The sequence below is a fragment of the Macaca fascicularis genome, chromosome 18, assembly GCF_037993035.2.
Source record: "Macaca fascicularis isolate 582-1 chromosome 18, T2T-MFA8v1.1".
NCBI lineage: Eukaryota > Metazoa > Chordata > Mammalia > Primates > Cercopithecidae > Macaca > Macaca fascicularis.
Genome location: NC_088392.1, coordinates 54405027 through 54422650, shown reverse-complemented (window position 1 = coordinate 54422650; position 17624 = coordinate 54405027). Strand labels below are relative to the sequence as shown.

At 43.8% G+C, this 17624-nt stretch overlaps 1 protein-coding gene and 1 long non-coding RNA gene across 2 annotated transcripts in view; one reads left to right on the top strand and one right to left on the bottom strand.

Moving 5' to 3' along the window:
* The window catches only part of LOC102126730 (uncharacterized), a 33539-nt gene extending 28477 nt beyond the window's left edge, over positions 1-5062 (bottom strand). The window contains exons 1-2 of the long non-coding RNA XR_001486829.4: positions 4857-5062; positions 2105-2196 (exon numbers count right to left, since the gene is read on the bottom strand). This is a non-coding gene — a long non-coding RNA (uncharacterized lncRNA). The remainder of the gene's footprint in view (positions 1-2104; positions 2197-4856) is intronic.
* Positions 1-17624, top strand: part of GALNT1 (polypeptide N-acetylgalactosaminyltransferase 1) — a 322829-nt gene that overhangs the window by 58862 nt on the left and 246343 nt on the right. The gene's annotated exons all lie outside the window — the stretch shown is intronic.

The window sequence follows — 17624 nt, the reverse complement described above, 5'->3', positions numbered from 1 at the left end:
AAGTAAAGCTAAATTTAGAGAAACAGTGGTTCATTATAGTGTGCCTTTGACATTTTATGATCCAAAACAGAAAAGGTTTTTCAAAAAGCATTTTGAGATAATTCTTAAGATTTCAAGCCTTTGATTTGAAAAGTCTATTTATCTGAATAGTAACAGTCTCATATTTTCATAGCAGGAAATTATTTCAAGCATTTAATTTAGCAAGAAGCATATGAATGAACTGGAGCCTAAATTAAAGAATTCCAAATTTATTCCTGACCCTGGTTGTTACTGAGGGATAATACAAATATTTCCCTGGTGTCCTGTGAGAGATTGAAGGAATTTTGAGGTCATGATTTATATATTTGCCATCCTCTTTTAAATGGATTCAGCTGTGATGTCTGTGGCACCAGGAGAATTTAAGTGTCTGCCTGAGAGCCAGGACTCTGTCCATGTCAAGCTCTCAGCCAGACCACTTCCCTCAGATCCTTACTAGTTTTCTTCTTCTTTAGCCCATTCCAATGACCCCTGGTTTGGATGAGGACATAGGACGAGGGGCTGCAAGATCAGGAGCACATCTAGCTCTGGCCTCTGGGGCCACATGGTTACCTGGGGAGACTAAGACATCTAGGAGCCTGGAAGCAGAGCAAAGAGCCATCTCTGAAGAGGAGGAAGAACACATCGAAGAAGAAGGTTTTTCTTCAAGAACCACCACACACTTGCTTTCAGATGAAGTTTAAAGCCATTAAGCTTCCCCTCCTACTTAAAGCTCTTCTTCTCTATTTTTCCTGCATGCCCTGGTTTTTATCAGTGACAACACATTGTTCCCTAAGTCTCACTGTCTCCCAAAGAGGAGCTTCAAGGTTCATCTTTGTCTCCCCAAGTCTGAAAATATCAGATAATATGCTTGCAACTTCATCTTGATGGCTTAATTCCCGCTCCTGTCATTTACACTTCACTTCCCTGTTTTGTCTCCTTCATCCTGCCTTGCCCAACCCTGGGAGACTCTGTGTCTCCCATATTACTCCCCTGCTCGGGACCTGAATGACTCCCTACTGCCTCCCTAAGACAGTTCAAGTTCCCCTGGCTTCCTGGGCCTTCCATAATCTGCCCTGGCCTTATCTACCCCCACTTACTTCCCAACTGGGAGGTGTTGTGGCCATGGCAGAGGAAGGGGTAAAAGACCAGTCATTCAGCCTTGTGTGACTATAAAGCGGTGTACCTATAACAAAAATTTCCTGGCTTTTAGGAGCATAAAAATAAGTTTTACACAAAATCAATAACAGAAGCACTCAGATTGAAGCGTATTTTTAAAGGTATTAGTGGGAGTGATTCAGAGTCAGCAGACACAGGGTGTGGACATGAGCTCAGAATGGCTTCTCTGGAGCAAAATCTGTGACTTGATCCTGCAAAGCAAAAGCTGCCAGTCCTTTCTCATCACTATCCCTTTCCTGGTGTGACATGATTATGGTCAGAACTATGTTCTCCAAAAGGATCCATTGAAGTCCTACCCCCAGTACGTCAGAGTGTGACCTTATTTGGATATAGGGTCATTGCAGATGTAATTAGTAAAAATGAGGTCATAGTGTGGGCCCTAATTTAATATGACTGGTGTCCTCATAAGAAGAGGGAAGAGGCCGAATGTGGTAGCTCACGCCTGTAATCCCAGCACTTTGGGAGGCTAAGGCGGGCAGATCACCTGAGGTCAGCAGTTCGAGACCAGCCTGGCCAACATGTTGAAACCCCATCTCTACTAAAAAAACAAAAAAATTAGCTGGGTATGGTGGCAGGTGCCTGTAATCCCAGCTACCAGGGAGGCTGGGGCAGGAGAATTGCTTGAACCCGGGAGGCAGAGGTTACAATGAGCCGAGATTGTGCCATTATACTCCAGCCTGGGCAACAAGAGTGAAACTCCATCTCAAAAAAAGAAAAAAAGAAAAGAAAAAAAAAAAGAGGGAAGATGATGTGATGTGGAGACACAGAGAGAGGCCAGCGTGTGAAAATGGAGACTGAGATTGGAGTTATGCTACCATAAGCCACGGAATACGTGGGGCTATCAGAATTTGGGAGAAGCAAGGAAGGATCCACCCTTAAGAACTTCAGGGAGGGCATGCCCTGATCGTACCTTGATTTTGGACATTTAGTTTTCAGAACTGTGAGAGAATAAGTTTCTGTCATTTCAGCCCAGCCAGTTTGCGATGCTTTGTTACAGCGGCCCTAGAAAACAGATAAACATGACATGCATATTTTGTTAAAGTCTGTTCACTCTGACTTTGACTTCTACGTATCCAAGATAGCAGTCCCGTGTCTGCTTCCTGGGACAAAAGCCCACCTGCCCTGTCCTTCTCTCCTGGGCCACCAGGTCCTGCCATGTGTGGGTTTGAAGCTTTGGGAAGCAGGCACATTTAATAGATTGAATTTCATTTTTCCCACAACTTCTCACCCTCACAGAGGAGAGTATAACGCATGCTCACTGTGAAATCAGGGCTGTTCTTGGGCTCCTAGTGAAGTGCTATCCAGACCTGGCTCTGTGACTCTGAGGAAAACAGCAGGAGTGTGAGACCAGTGCCCTGGATGCAAAGTGCTGTCCTTGGGAGAGGCCAAGCAGCGATGGCTGACTGGTGATGATGGTGGCAAGCGATTCTGTCTCTGGACTCTTTCTTGCCTCCTCCCCGAACCGTGCAGGGCCCTTGCACAGGCTGTTCCCTCTGCTGGGAGCTCTCTAACCTGGCTCCTTCTCCTACTTTGTGCCTCACCTAAGTGTCACCTTCTTCCCTAAGGGAGCAATGTTGTCTCCCCTCCCCATACGCATCCTCTCCAGCCCATTCTTTGCTTGTCTCAAAACATTCATTATTATTCCTCACTATTTTACTCACTTGCCCATTTATGGTGAACTAACAGTGTTGCCAGCTTTATCCCCCATTGGCCGCTACAGTCTAGTTACTCAGCAGCCAGAGAAATCTGTTGAAACTGAAGTCAGCTCACATCACTCTGCTGTTCAGAACCCTCTGAGGCTCCCCAGACCACTAATAGTAAAAGCCCAGGATCTTACCATGCCTACTGGGGCCCTTGGGTCCAGTCCCAGCTATGTCCCTGATGTATCACCTTGTTCATCACACCAATTCCTCAGTGCCACTGAGCAGGCCAGGTGCTCACCTGAAGTGGGGCCTCTGCCAGGGATACTGTCTCCCCAGATGCCTGCACGGCCATCTCTTTGACCTTTTTCAAGTATTAGCTGAAATGTCACCCTCTCAGTGAGCCCACCTTGGCCACCCTATTTTTTTTAAATTAAAGTTTTCATTGTGAGATAACTGTAGATTCACATGCAGTTGTAAGAATGCAGAAAGATGCCTGGTACCCTTTACCCAGCTTCCCCCAGTGGTAAATCTTGTAAACCTATGTACAATGGCGCAAACAGGATATTGACATTGATACAGTTAAGATACCAGGTATTTCCACAACCACAAGGATCCCCATGTCTCCAATTTGTAGCCAAACACTTTGCTCCTGCGCCAATCCCTCCATAAACTCTGGTAACCCATCACCTCTTCTCTATTTCTATGATTTTGTCAATCTCAAAAATACTATAGAAATGGAACCATGCAGTATGCAGACTTTGGGGATGGACTTTTTTCACTCAGAATAAATCCTGGAGATTCATCAGGTTGTCGTGTGTATCCATAGTCAGTTTTTTTTTTATTGATGAGTCATATTTCATGGTATGGATGTACCACAGTTTGATTAACTATTCGCCAACTGGAAGACAGCTGGATTGTTTCTAGTTTGGGGCTACTATAGATATAGCTGCTGTGAAAATTCATGTGTATGCTTTAATCTGAACACAAGTTTCCATTTATGTGGGATAAATGCCTAAGACAACAATTGCTGGATCACCTATTAGTTGCATAGTTACTTTAAAAAAAAATTTTTTTTTTGTTTGGAGACAGGGTCTCACTGTCACCCAGGCTGGAGTGCAGTGGTGCCATCATAGCTCACTGGAGACCCGAACTCCTGAGCTCAAGTGATCCTTCCAACTGAACCTCCTGAGTAGCTGGAACTACAGGCACATGCCACTGTACCTGGTTAATTTTAAAATTTTTATAGAGACTGAGTCTTGCTTTATTGCCCAGGTTGCTCGAACTCCTGGTTTCAAACAATCCTCCTGCCTCAGCCTCCCAAAGCATTGGAATTACAGGTGTGAACCACTGAACCCAGATCTACATATTTACTTTTTTTTTTTTTTGAAACGAAATCTCGCTCTGTTGCCCAGGCTGGAGTGCAGTGGCGCCATCTCGGTTCACTGCAAGCTCCACCTCCCGGGTTCACGCCATTCTCCTGCCTCAGCCTCCCCAGCAACTGGGACTACAGGCGCCCACCACCACGCCCGGCTAATTTTTTGTATTTTTAGTAGAGATGGGGTTTCACTGTGTTAGCCAGGATGGTCTTGATCTCCTGACCTTGTGATCCACCCGCCTCAGCCTCCCAAAGTGCTGGGATTACAGGCGTGAGTCACTGCGCCCGGCCCATATTTACTTTTTAAGGAAGCTGTGGCTATTTTATTTTCAACTGTACTCTCCCTGGTCCCCAGCCCCTTCTCCAAACATCTGATACCTTTTGCCCTGCTTGCTTTTTAGAAGCACTGATGCAGACACCAGATATGAAGTCAGACCTCTGACCAGTGTTCCTCTATCAGGGGAAAGCTTGCTGGAATCACTAGCACACACAAAAGCCAACATGTCCACAAACAGCGTAATGCGGTGATGATGACAAGACAGAACCTGTGCGAGAATTCCCCAGCTGAAGCACTTTGCTAGATTTACAAGAAAATCACATTGAGTTCAAAAGTTAAGTTAGTGCTATCTTTCATGAAAACTTACCACTGCAGGAAAGTTCTAACTCCAGAAACACTCCTGATTTGTGAGCTGACCAAGCAGAGCTGTGGTCCAAGCAGAACCTCACCTCGCCAGCAGTGTTTCCAGGCACCCACCAGTCCCAGGGGAGCAAGACCTTTCGCAAATGAGCAGAAACATTCTATTTAGAAACATTCCGAGACCCATAGAGGCAGGGGAATCAAAAGAACTGTACTTCATGCCAAAAAGTGAAAACCAAATAAACAAAGTTCCCTGTCACAGGAACTGGTCAGCTCAGCTGTGTAAGTGAATGGCAAAAACATTCCTGGGCTCTGTGGAAGCCCCTGGAAGAAATCCAGAACCTTCTGTACTTAGCCTGACCGGGGGTGGTTGTTATTACCTAGATTTATTTATGACTTAACATATCGGTTCCTTTCATTTCAAACATTTGCTTGACATTTGTAGTGATTAGGTGAATGCTGGAAGAAGTGATTAAATGATATTGTAAAATAGTATTTTGGCCTGACTCAAAATAGAAATATTTATAGTGTTCCCACTAATGCCAGATGATGTCAGCCCGATTATCGTGCTGCTTTTTAAAAAACATGCTAGGCTGAAAACAAAATTCACAAACAATCTAAAGTGAGCTGAGGTTCTAAGAGGCTTTGTCTCTCTAAACCCTCTTTCTGTCTGCTATTTGGCCCCAGCAGCAAAGCCCATGCGCTTCGATCAGTGTGGTGGATGTCAAGCACGGTGGCTCTGGGTGTTGGGAACTCACATGTCTCATTATCTGAAGAGGAAACCAAAGACTGGAGAGATGGCTTGAGTATCACTGAGTGCAGAGGTCTGTGTCTCCTCCTAGCCTTGTGCTGTGGGATTTGAAGGCCACAGTGCTTTCACTCCTGCAACTCCTGTTCCCCACTTTTCTTCCCTGCCTTTTTCTCTCCCCGATTCTTATCCCTCCTTTTCTTTTCCCTTCTCCTCCCACACTAAGCTGAATCCATTAAACTAACTAACTGAACCAATGAGGTCTCGGCCTAGAAGCATCAGCCTCTGTAGTGGAGACAGAGGTACAAACTCAGTGCAATACACCGCCATGCCCTGCAGAGAGCCGCCATTCATTCCTGGGCAACTGGAGGAAGGAGAGGATGCCTGGGCCCAGAGAGTGGCCTATGCCAAGGTGCAGACCTCAGTGTTACTCTCCAACCCGAGCCCAAGCCTGCCCTTGCCCAGACCCACACCATACCAAGTGCCATCTGGACCTGTCCTGGCAGCCCTGGGCTTCCTTCTAGAGTATCATGGGAACTACAAGGAGCAATCACTGTAAAAAATCACTCTTTACAGTGTCTTAGGGAGGAAGGTGAGGGTCTGAGGAAGTTTCATGGCAGGCTTCAACACAGTCTCTGGGGAAGATGATCAATTTGTGAAAGAAAAGCCGAAGTCATTTCCAGGAAGTCTTCAAAGACTAAACTGTAAATGCTTAGTGAGCAGTGCAGGACATGGATGGGAGGAAAGGCAGGTGCCTGCCCCGGCCTGCAACCCTGGGTCAAGAACCACGGGGAACACCATTGTCTTCAGAGTCCATCAGAGGCCCCAGGGCCTGGATTCATGGGCCAGGCCATACTGGACCAGGCTCATGGTGGTTCCTATGTTAGTCTGCCTGGACTGCCTTACCAAAATACCATGGACTGGGATGCTTAATCAACAGAAATTTATTTTTTCACATCTCTGAAGGCTGGAAAGTCCAAGATGAAGGTTCTGGCTGATTTGGTTTCTAGAGAAGGCTCTTTCTGGCTTACAGACAGCTGCCCTTCTCCCTATGCCCTGGCATGGTCTTTCCTCCGTGCCTGCACACATAAGCAAAGAGAGAGAGTGACAGAGAGAGGAGGGGAGAGAGAGAGAGAGAGAGAGAGAGAGAGGGAGAGAGAGAGAGAAACAAACTCTCTTCTTACAATGACGTGACTCCTACCAGTGCCCCACCCTATGACTTCACTTAACCTTAATCACCTCCTTATAGGCCCAATCTCCAAATACAGTCACATTTGGGGTTAGGGCTTCAACATATTAATTTTGGGGTAACACGATTCAGTCCACAGCAGCTCCCCAGGAAATGGTGTTCGACTTTCCTAAGTAAAGGCCAGGGATTCCCTGGGCATCAATTGGGTTAAGGTCTGCACATGCACCATGTCAGTCACTGCTCTGGGCCATAAAGAAGTCGGGGCACCTTGAGTACCCCTGCCCTGGCAAAGACTCAGCTAAGAATGCGGGATGTTATGCTATGCAAGTTCCTTCCAAATCAAGCTACAACCCCCACCAAGGTTGATGTGCAGACACAGGAACTGTGTGCCGGCGCTTAGTCTTGAGAGCTGGACAGAAAGAGAGGTGGACCATCAATGTATCGTGGAAGGCCTGCATTTGAAAAGGCCAGGCATCCTCTGTTTCCTTCCCTCCCTGGTGCAATGGGGATGATACAGCAAATGCTGTGCAGGGCTGCTGTGGCACTTGCATGAGATGATATATGTGGAGTCTGAGAAGAAGTGGAGGGAGAAGGGAAGGCAGGCAAAGGCATAAGGAGATTCGTCTCCTCACTTTTTCATGGCACCATGGGAAGCCCGCCCCTGGGCTGGCAACCCCAGCTGCCATCTCTGTGTCTGGCACTATGCCTCCCTGGTGTCTGTCTCTAAACCCAGACTCTGAAAGATCCACCACGTGTCTAGCAACCAAAATTAGAGGCCTGCTGCTCTTGCTGCTGCTGAATGGAGAGCAACCCAGCATGTGGGCTGGAAGTGCAGGGCAGCTTGGCAAACTTAGAAGCTGTTGCAGACCAGAGGGAGAGCCACCTGCTTCAGGAAAAAGGACATGGGGGGTGTGTGTGTGTGTGTATGTGGGTGTGTATGTGGGTGTGTGTGTGTGTGTTGAAGCCATGAGTTCTTCCAGCAATTGGGCATGGCCTTGGGAAGCTGCAAACATATCCTAAATTGACAGCAAGATTCAGGGTCTTGGGTCTCAGTGTGTCCAAAGGCCTCTCGTCCTGGCCTAGGGTAATGCCCCTAAGTGTGGATGGGACAGGAGTTGCAGTGCCTGTCCTTTTACACCAGGGGAGCCCAGTGAGAGGGTGACACATATTGTGGCAGATGTCTGAGCAGCATGTCCCCAGAGGCTCTCTGTAGGGGTGTGTGTGTGGTGGGGAGGGACAGAGGTGGGGGGCAGTTGGGGGAGTGGATGCTGTAACACTAAGCTCCTTGCTCTCCTGTCCCTCTGAGAGGGATAACCCAAGAAGAAGCTTACACAGAAACGTGTGACCCCTGCCCTGATTCCTGTGGGGTAGGGATGACAACGTAGTTCCTCTGCAGCACAGTCTCCCAGCCGTGGAGGGGATGTCTGCTTCCGCACCTAGTAGGAGGGAGCAAAGAAGACCCAAGCCTTTGGTCAAGTCACGATATTCTTAACAAAATAAAAAATGGCTTAGGCCAGGTGCGGTGGCTCATGCTTGTAATCCCAGCACTTAGGGAGACTGAGGCAGGGGGATCATTTGCAGTCAGGAATTCGAGACCAGCCTGGCCAACATGGTGCAATCCTGTTTTTACTAATAACACAAAAATTAGCCGGGTGTGGTGGCGCACGCCTGTAATCCCAGCTACTGGGGAGGCTGAGGCAAGAGAATCACTTGACCCTGGGAGGCAGAGGTTTCAGTGAGCCAAGATTGCACTGCCTTGTCCAAAGAGTGAAACTGTGTCCCCCACCCTCCAACAACAACAACAAAAAGAATATGCAGTGGCAAGGTGTATGGGGCAGGTACAGCTGTGGTCAGGGAAGTCTCATGTGGGAAGTGACAGGCGAGAAAAGGAGGAGCTATTGTGAGCCAAGGGCATATGGGGTAAGAGGTTTCCAACCAGAAAGAAGAGCAAGCACAAAGGCCCCAAGGCACGTAAATGGGGGTCTGTGTATAGTCTTCACTGGGCCAAGAAGGAAGAGGATGGATGCCCACCTGGGCCTGGATCGGACTCTTCCTCCATGTGATCTTCAAGTAGTCCCCTCACCTCCTGATTCTCCAAGTCCCAGGCCACCTGGACAGAACAGACTTTGTGACAATGGGCCCAACCCACAGTCATGCTAAGGCCTCCTCTTCTTCTCCCTAGGGCAATCCTTCCTTGTCTCTGCTTAATCTGTCTCTTCCCTTGAGGGCCCTGGTTCACACTGTTCCTCACTCGGCTTGTTGTCTTCATCCCCAACCCTAGGAAACCCCCAGTGCCGTGCAGTCCCTGAAATTATTCATCTCAGAACCTAGAAGACAACTCCCACCCCCAGGGTTTTCCTATGAGACCCTCTGGGCCTCACAGGGCATTAGAGTCAATGATTCATTAGGTATTTTTGAGGATTTGTATCCTATGATTATGAGAGAAATCTCTAAAAATGTAATGCATTCCTCGCTACCTTAGGATCTAGTGCAATGAAGGTTTTATCCTTTTGCAAACTGCCAAGTCCTTATTACAATACTGTAGAATCGTAATGTGGTCTTTGAGAACATTTACTGCTCTGTTCTACAGATAAGCAAAGGAAATATAGGGTTATATGTACATTGACCCCAGGACAAACCCTGAAGCATACCTGCTTGTAGAAGCCTTTGATTTCAGCCTGGTGTTTTGTTTTTGTCATTTGACTTGTTCTGAAATAAAGTAAAATGAAGACTGTAGCTCTCTGACCTGCTGAACGGCAACATTTGACAAAACTTATTACTGATTAAGAGAGACTGTCTTCTCTCAACAAGTTTTTTTTTTTTTTTTTTTCCCCCATAGTAACTCTTCTTCACTGTTATCAGGGCCCTCTGAAGTGACTTAAATCCATACCACCTATTGTTACCTGGGCTTCATGCATCCACAGATTCTCCCTCCATTTAAACTACCCACTCCCTGAGAGAAGCAGCAGAACATCATAAATCTCTGTATTTATCCCCTATGGAACTGAGGAGCCACAACACACAAAGTCCCCAACCAACTTGCTGAGCTAATTTGTGAAAGGAAAACAAACCTCAGGATCCCAAACTCACTAAGCCAGAGGGAACAGTCGGGCTGGAAACTGTGTCATGCAAACCTACCTCCCTCATAATTTGCCCACTAGGAAATTTCTCATGGGCCCCAAGATCTTTACGCTAGAACAGCTCTGTTGAATTTCACCCTGACGATGTGAATTGACAGCTTATCTTCACCAGTATGGGACAAAGGACAGAACTCAAAGTCATTTCTCTGCTCACCTGAGACAAATGCATACCTGTTTGCTTTCTCTGCCCTATGTTTATTTCATCTTATGTAAAAATGCAGATTCTCTGAGCTAGATGAATGCATAAGTGACTATTCCTTTACCCTTCTCACCTGTGAACAGCTGATCAAAGACTCAAAAGAACAATCATTTGCCTCTTATCTACCTACAGTTTTTAAAAATTTCTTCCTCTTTCCCCAATATCTGCCCTTTCTCCTTTAAATATTGAAACCTTCATAATCATCTTTGAAGAAAGGCACAGACCTGTCTCCCGGGTGTGCATCCTCAACCTTGCAAAATAAATTTCTAAACTGATTGAGACTTGTCTCGAGTACTTTTTGGTTTATAAATTCTCAACCATTTGTAAGATTCCTGCAAAAATAATCCAATACTTCATCACTTCTAGGGCCTGAAAACGGGTTCAGGGCCCATTGAAAAATAATTTTCAAGTCCCACAGCATAGTTAGATAGATTTAAATTCTTTACATGGTATTTGATGGTATTTGTACTGACATGTAGCTATTCTATAAAAGCAAACACCTGCAAAATCTCAGTTGCTTAAAAACAAAAAAAGCCTTATTTTATATATATATATATTTATTGAGACAGAGTCTTGCACTGTTGCCTAGGCTGGCATGCAGTGGTGCAATCTTGGCTCATTGCAACCTCCGCCTCCCAGGTTCAAGCAATTCTCCCACTTCAACCTCCCGAGTAGCTGGGATCACAAGCAAGCACCACCTCGCCCAGCTAATTTTTGTATTTTTAGTAGAGATGGTGTTTCACTATGTTGGCCAGGTTGGTCTTGAACTTTTGGCCTCAAGTGATCCACCCACCTCAGTCTTCCAAAGTGCTGGGATTACAGGCTTGAGCCACTGTGCCTAGCCCTCCAAAGCCTTATTTATTGCTCATACTCCATCTATCATGGTCAGGTGGAGGCTCTGCTTTGCTGAGTGTCACCTGCCTTCAGGAGTACAGGTGACAGAGCCTTTCCCACCAGGAGCATTGCTGTTCTCATGACAGCATGTATGTGTTTCCTATTGCTGCTATAACAAATTAAAATCAAATTTAAGTGGCCTAAAACATCACAAATATATTACATATAGCTATAGAAGTCAAAGTCTGAATTGGGCCTCACTGAGCTAAAATCGAGATGCTAGGGCTGTGTGTGGTGGCTCATGTGTGTAATAGCAGCACTTTGGGAAGCTGAACCAGGTGGATCACTTAAGGTCAGGAGTTCAAGACCAGCCTAGCCAACATGGCAAAATCCCGTCTCTACTAAAAATACCAAAATTAGCCAGGCATGGTGGTGCATGCCTGTAATTCAGCTACTAGGGAGGCTGAGGCAGAATTGCTTAAACCTAGGAGACAGAGGTTGCAGTGAGCAGAGATCATGCCACTGCACTCCAGCCTGGGAGACAGAGCAAGACTCTCTCAATAAAATAAAATAAAATAAAATAAAATAAAGACATGTTGGCAGGGCTGTCTTCTTTCTGGAGGCCCTAAGAGAGAATCCTTTTTCTTGTATTTTCTATCTTCTACAGACCACCTGCATTCCTTGTTTCAGTACTCCTCCCTCCATATTCAGAACTAGCAATGTAGCATCTTCTCTTTCTCCAGCTTCTCCTTCTCCAACTTCTGCTTCCAAGGTCGTATCTTCTCTTATTCTCTTACTCTTATTCTCTTACTCTTCTACTTTCTCTAAAAAGGCCTCTTGTAATGATGTTGAACCCACTTGGATAATCAAGGATAATCTGCCTATCTCAAGATTCTTAACTTACTCACATCTGCATCATACTTGTTGCCATGTAAAGTAACATATTCACAGGTTCTGGGGACTAACGTGGATTTCTCTGGGGGGCTGTTATTAGCTGATCACACAGAGAGAAGTGATGGTGCCCAATCACACACAAGGCTTAAATATTCTGCCCAGAAGGAGGATACTTCATACCCTTCACATTTCATTGGTTAATCAAGTCACATGGCCACACCTAACTTTTATAAGGTAGAAAGTACAATCCCTCCATGTATACAGAATGAGGATGATAAGAAAATGCCATGAATTCTGCTTCAGAGTTTGGAGGAAGAATGCAAAAGGTTTTCACCATCATGGTCACGAGATAAAACAAGAGGAAACAAAAATCATACTTTTCCATTTGGTGAGTAAGTGGCAGATGCAAAGAAGCCCTGATTAACTGAATTTCAGGTGGTGATAAGCCCGTCATGGTTGAGTCAAAAGGCCCAGTGGAGGCCAGTACCTCGTCTGCTGAAGAGCAGGCTCACCACAGAGAAAGACTATGTGAATGAGAGGCAGCCAAGCTTTTCATGATAGTTCGTAAAGATAAACATAAGCCCACAGACCCAAGAAGCTGTGCAAGTCACAGCAGAATAGATACAAGGAAAATCACATCCAGGCACTTCATAGTCACAATGCTGAAAAGCCTAAGTTAAATACAAAAATCTTTAAGGTAGCCAAAGAAAAGATACATTATATACATAAACAAAATTAGGGCTGACATCTCATCAGAAACAATGAATGCCAGAGGACAATGAAACAAAAGCTTTAAAGTGCTGAAAGAAAAATACTTGCAACTCAGAATCTATAAATTACCAAAATATCTTTTAAAGATCAAGGCAAAAATAAAAGCATTTTGGTTAAACAAAAGGAGTCATCTCTAACAGATTTGCACTCCAAGAAATGGTAAAGAAAACCCTTAATCAAGACTGATAGAAAATGACATCAGACTGAGCAAGTTAACAAGATAGAAAATAAATTCCAGACATCAGGAACAAAAGGAGGTTATTATTGGCAATGCTGCAGACATTGAAACATTAAATAAAGGATATTGAACAACTTTATCCTCAAGAATATTGACAACTTAGACAAGATATGCAAATTCCTTGTGCTGTATTTTTTTTTTTTTTTTTTTTTTTTGGTAGAGACAGAGTCTTGCTCTGTTGCCCAGGATGGTCTTGAACTTCTAACCACAAATGACCCACCTGCCTTCGCCTCTCAAAGTGCTGGGATTACAGGTGTAAGCTACTGCACCCTGCACCTGATCTAATTTGGTTTTGAGCGCTGTCTCTGGAAAGTTGTCCATAAGCCAACATATCCACTCTCTAGGAGAGCCTTGACTAGGGTAAAGTTAGGTTCAAGTGTGTGTGTGTCAGGTGAGGCACAATGAAGAACTGTAACCAAAAATGTATGAGATAGAAGGAATTTATTACTTATAGTTCCCAGGGAGATTAGGGGTGCTGATGGGAGGCTGATGGGAAGTGTAGAGGCAGTAGGGAGCTCAACTAGCAAGTGATGGGGAAGAGGGAGAGGGAAATGGGGAAGGAGATGGAAAGTGAAAAGGGTAGGAGGGAGGACCTATGAGGCTATGCCTATATTAAGGTCATAGGTGTTACCTTTTAGGCTTTCTCACAGGGATTGTGGATTACCTAATTTAAAGAAAATACAAGCAAAGAGGGGAACTTACTTTCATGACTCTGGTGTTGACCATTAGGTTTTATCATGGTTAGCAGCTCTGAGGTGTGTTGGATTTGGGGTCAGTGGGATGAAGAACAAGTGGGCTATATCAGAAATAAAGTTTTAACTAGGCTAAAGGAGGTGGGGTATGGCTGGGTTTCAAACAACTTATGTAAGGCCTAAAGATGGATGCCAAGCAAGTATATTAAACATATTTATAATACCTTTAAAAAATGACATACCAAAACTGACACAGGAAGAAATAGAAAATCTGAAAATCTCCAAGTTGATTTTAAAAATTGAATGTGCAGTTACTTGCAAGGAAACTTCAGTCACAGATGGCTCTACTAAATTCTATCAAACTTGCAATGAAGAAATTATACCAATTGCACATAAACTGTTTCAGAAAATAGGGGAGGAGGAAATCATTTCCCAATTTTTAAATGTTTTGGCCAGCACAATCCTAATACCATAACCAGACAAAAAACATTACAAGAAAAGAAAACCACAGACCAATATTCCTCATGAATATAGACACAAAAATCCTTTAACAAAATATTAGCAAATTGAGCCCAGCATTTTTTAAAAAGAATAATACAACATGACCAAGGGAAGTTTTTCCAAAGAATGCAGTGTCCTTTTATTATTTTAATATTTATAAATCCATATAATCCATCACATTATCAGAAAAAAAGAGAAAACCCATATAGCCGCCTCAACAGATACAGGAACAGCATTTGACAAAATTCAATACCTCTTCATGATACAAACTCTCAGTATATTAGGAATAGAAGGGACCTTCCTCAACCTGATAAAAGACATTTCAAACAAAACTACAGCTAGGCCAAGTGCAGTGGCTCATGCCTGTAATCCCAGCACTTTGGGAGGCTGAGATGGGAGGATTACTTGAGCCCAGGAGTTTGAGGCCAGCCTGGTCAAGATAGTAAGACCCCAGGTCTACAAAAACTAAAAAATTAGCAGGGTATGTTGGCACATGCCTGTGGTCTCAGCTATTTTGGAGGCTGATGTGGGAGGACTGTTGAGACTGGGCGGTCAAGGCTACAGTGGGCTGTGATCATCCCCCTGTACTCCAGCCTGGGTGACAGAGCAAGACCCTGTTTCTAAATAAATAAATGAAAACCTACAGCTTACATCATATGTAATAATGAAATCTTCAAAGTTTCGCCTTAATGTGGAGAACAAGGCAAGGATATACAATTTTACCACTTTGATTCAACGCTGTACTGGACATCACTATCCACTGGGACAATAGGGCAAAAAAAGGAATAATAGGCCAGGTACAGTGGCTCACGCCTGTAATCCCAGCATGTTGGGAAGCTGAGACGGGCAGATCATGAGGTCAAGAGATCGAGACCATCCTGGACAACATGGTGAAACCCCGTCTCTACTAAAAATATAAAAATTAGCTTGGCGTGGTGTCAGGCATCTGTAGTCCCAGATGGGAGGCTGAGGCAGGAGAATTGCTTGAACCCGTGAGGCGGAGGTTGCAGTGAGCCAAGATCATGCCACTGCACTCCAGCCTGGCAACAGAGCAAGACTCTGTCTCAAAAAAAAAAAAAAAAAAAAAAGTAATAGTCAGACATGGTGACTTATGCCTGTAATCCTAGCACTTTGGGAGGCCAAGGCATGTGGATTGCTTGAGCTCAGGAGTTTGAGACCAGCCTGGGTAACAGAGGAAGACTCTGCTCCCTGCACCCTCAAAAAAAAAAAAAAAAAAAATAGAAAAGAAAAAAAATTAGCTGGGTATGGTGGCTCATGCCTATAGTCCCAGCTACATGGGAGGCTGATGTGGGAGGATGACTTGAGCCCAGGAGGTGGAGGGTGCAGTGAGCTGGGATCAAGCCACTGCACTCCAGCTTGGATGACAGAGCCAAACCCTGTTTAAAAAACAAAACAAAACAGAAACAATAGGCATAAAGATTGGAAAGAAAGAATTAAAACTGTCTAGAACTAATAAGTGAATTAACAGGGTCTCAGGATAAAAGGTCAATATAAAAATATCAATTGTATTTCTATACACTAGGAACAAGCAATTGGAAAATTAAATGTAAAAAAACACCACTTTTTGTAAGGTCAGATTGAGGGAATAATCTGGGGTGTTGGAATCGTGTTTATGGTGGTGGTTATGCATGATCTGAAAAATAAAATTAAGAAAACAATTATACTAGCTTCAGAAAGGATAGCATCCTCAGGAATAAATTTGACCAAAGAGGCAAAAGACTTGTACTGAATACTGCAAAACATTGCTGAAAAAAATTAAAGAAAATCTAAATAAATGGAAAGATAGTCCATGTTTATGGATCAGAAGACTTAATATTGTTAATATGATAGTACTACCCAAAGCAATCTATAGATTCAATGCAATTCCTATCAAAATCCCAAAGATATGTTTTACAAAAATAGAAAAACCCATCCTAAAATTCAAATGGAATCTTAAGGTAACCCATATAACCAAAATGATCTTGAAAAGAGCAAAGCTGGAGGAACCATACTTCTTGATTTCAAAACTTACTAAAAATCTGCATTAATCAAACAGTGTGGTACTGGCATGGGAACAGATGTATAGACCAATGCAATAGAATTGAGAGCCCAGGAATAAACCTTTACATATATGGACAACTGATTTCTGACAACGATGCCAAATCATTTAATGGAAAATGGAATATTTACATGCCAAGGAATGAAGTTAGACCCTCATCTTAAACTATATACAAAAGTTAACTCAAAATGGATGAAAGACCTAAACATATGAGCTAAAACTGTCCAACTATTACAAGAAAGCAGCAAAAATATATTTGTGACACTGCATTTGGCAATGACTTATTGGATATGACACCAAAAGCACAGGCAACAAAATAAAAAATTGATAAATTGGACTTCAAAAAAATTTTAAAAGTTTGGTGCACTAAAAGACACTATCCAAAAAATGAAAAGATAACTTTCAAAATGGGAAAAATATTTTCACATCGTATATTTAATAAGGGTCTAGTATTCAGAATATCTAAGGAACTTTACAATTCAACAACAAAAAGACAACCCAATTTTAAAATGCCCAAAAGACTTGAAAAGATATTTCTCCAACGAAGATATACAAACAGCCAATAAGCACATGAAAAATGCTCAACATCATTACTCATTAGAGAAATGCAATCAAGCCACAATGAGATGCTACTTCACACCCACTAGGATGGCTATAATGAAAACAAAACTAGAATAAACAAGTGTTGGTGAGTGTCTGGAAAAATTGGAACCCTCATCCATTGCTAGTGGGAATGTCAATTGATGCAGCCTCTGTGGAAAACAGTTTGGTGGTTCCTGTAAAAGTTAAACACAGATTTATAATATGACTCAGCAATTTCACTCTTAGATATGTGCTCAAAAGAACTGAAAACAGGCCGGGCGCGGTGGCTCAAGCCTGTAATCCCAGCACTTTGGGAGGCCAAGACGGGCGGATCACGAGGTCAGGAGATCGAGACCATCCTGGCTAACACAATGAAACCCCGTCTCCACTAAAAATACAAAAAAATTAGCCGGGCGTGGTGGCGGCGCCTGTAGTCCCAGCTACTCGGGAGGCTGAGGCAGGAGAATGGCGGGAACCCGGGAGGCGGAGCTTGCAGTGAGCCGAGATCGCGCCACTGCACTCCAGCCTGGGCTACAGAGCGAGACTCCGCCTCAAAAAAAAAAAAAAAAAAAAAAAAAAAAAAAAAAGAACTGAAAACAAGTATTCAAACAAAAACTTGTACATGAGTGTCTATAGCAGCATTATTTATAATAGCCAAAAGGTGGGAGAAACTCAAGTGTCATTGATGGACAATGGATGAACAAAATATGGTTTACCCACACAATGGAATATTATTCAACCATAAAAAGGAATGAAATTCTGATATATGCCATAATGAGGATAAACTTTGACAACATTATTCTAAGTGAAAGAGGCCAGACACAAAAGGTCACATATTATATCATTCTATTTCTATGATTCTCGTTACATAAAATAAACAGACTAGGTAAGTCCACAGAGACAGAAAACAGATTAGTGGTTGGCAGGG